Genomic DNA, 2322 nt, shown 5'->3' with positions numbered 1-2322 from the left:
GGGTTTCAGAGGCCTGCTATTTCAGAAGTGGATGGCCAATCCTTCTTCCTAGTCTGTCTCAATGTGAATGTTCAGATTTAGAGAAGTATCAGACAGACCATCAAGTTAAAGGTATATCCTTTATTGCGGAGTTAACTTTAGTGTCAGTGTTGTCCCTGCCTTTCTCACACACGTCTTTACCCACTTATTTCCTGCTTCACCATCCACCAGGATACCCATCCACTTCTACCCCCTCCCTTCACATCTATCTCCCTTTCACCAGCCCTCCATCTAATAACTTATATATGAAGCTTCCATGGCTTCTGTGATGTCAAACACATCAGCTGATGGTAGTTCCTTATGTTGGGATCAGTGTCTCTGAAGTTTAGTCGTAATGTTTCCCGGTCAAAGGTGATGATGCATCCTTGTAGAACTGGTGTGTAGATAGGCTTTCCTTGGCCCGAGGGCTGCAGGCCCGAGGCCGGAAAGAATGTCACGGGGTTTTGGCGTCTTCGATTACCTGGGAAGATGGGATGGGTCTGCGGGTCTGAGGCTGTCCTCTAAGCTGCCCAACTTCAGCTAGTCAGATGCCTAACCCCTCCTCTGAGTGTCCTGCCGGAACGAATGTCGCAGGGTTTTTGCAAAAGAAATAATATTGTAACTTGAAGAAAACCAGTATCATTTCACTAATACTTTGATTGATGTCTCTGTGTTGTGGTGCTGGAAAAGAGCACTGAATATCCCATGGACTGCCAAAAGAACAAACATATGTCTTGGAAAAAGTGCAGTCAGAGTGCTTCTTGGAAGCAAAGATGACAAAATTTCACCTTTTATAAAAACTTTGAATATGTAACTAGGAGAGGCTATTCCTTGGAAAGGGACACCTTGTTTAGAAAGATGGAGGGTCAGTGAAGGAAAGGAAGACCTCCAACCCGATGGATTGACATGGTGACTGCAGCAATGGGCTTGAGTGTGTTGGAGATGATGAGGCTGGCCCAGGACCGGGCAGGGTTCAGGTTGGCTGTTCATAGTGTCGCTATGAGTCGTACTTGACTCTATGGCACCTAATGACAACAACAACAGTTACCTTCCTTTCAATGAGTAATTTTATGCTAAAAAAATATGGTCAGTCTAGTGTTAAGATCAATATATTTCTTTGTTTATAAACACATTAAAGTGTGTAATATTTTCCTATTTTAATTTTGAAATAGTTTTAGCCCTGTATCTCACTCATAACATGATAAAATTATACACAAAAACTTAGCATGATTCTATATGTATAGTTCAGATAAAGACACTATATTTTCTTTTATAAATCTAAAATGGATTTCCATATCATGATATCCCCCCCCAGAGTATTTTTCTCAAATGCTTTATGGTCACAGGACAAGCCAGACCAGGGTTCACCCTGTGACAAATTGGACTATACTTGTTATGTGCTCTCCAATAAGAAACAACTCATAGCTCGTCCTCCAGTATATTTTCAGAGGTTGTAAATCACACATGAGATTATTATCTATCTTTCTCCCTCAGAGCATCTAGTGGATTCGAACTGCCTGCCTTTGGGTTAGCAGAGCAACTCTTTACCTACTAGGCCATCAGAGCTCCCTAAGGAAGGACCAAGAAAATAAATTTAAAGGGAAGTGAAACAAATTAGTATGTTTCATCTGTTACAAGGTTATTTATATTCAGGTCTAAATCAAAACCAAGCCAAAATCACAATGTGGAAAGAAAGACTATGAAACTTAGTAGAAACTTAAAAACCACTATACACTATGGCTGATCTAATATCTTATCTCCTACATCACTATTTAGTCTCAGGACACTCCACAGGCCACATAAACTTTATAAATAATATTTATAAATACATAACCTTTAACAATAAAATTTACACTAGTTTGACCAGGTTCCAGCCTATGTTTTACCAATCATGTTGTTGTCATTGGGTGCCACAGAGTCAAGTAGGACTCATAGTGACCCTTTTGTGAACAAAAGATCTGAAACCAGTCCTCTCCTGCTCCATCTTCACACTTCCTGACACAAGAGCCCATTGCAGCAGTCTCTTTGTCAGTTCACCTAGCTGAGGGTCTTCCTCTTCTTCACCGACACTCCAACCTTCCCAACATCATGTCCTTCTCCAAAGAACCTCCTAGCAACATGTCTGAAGTATGTGAGGTGAAGCCTCATTATTCTTGCCTCCAAAGAGCACTCTGGCTGCACCCTCTCAAAGACACATCTCTTTGTTTTCTTGGCCATCCATCGAATGTTCAGTGCTCTTCTCCAACACCACAGCTCAAAGGCATCAATTCTTTTTCTGTCATCCTTATTCACTGTCCAGGTCTC

The sequence above is a fragment of the Elephantulus edwardii genome, unplaced genomic scaffold, assembly GCF_000299155.1.
Source record: "Elephantulus edwardii isolate Elephantulus edwardi_28Jun2011 unplaced genomic scaffold, EleEdw1.0 scaffold00100, whole genome shotgun sequence".
NCBI lineage: Eukaryota > Metazoa > Chordata > Mammalia > Macroscelidea > Macroscelididae > Elephantulus > Elephantulus edwardii.
The sequence above is the reverse complement of the archived record's forward strand: the minus strand, read 5'-3'. Positions refer to the sequence as shown.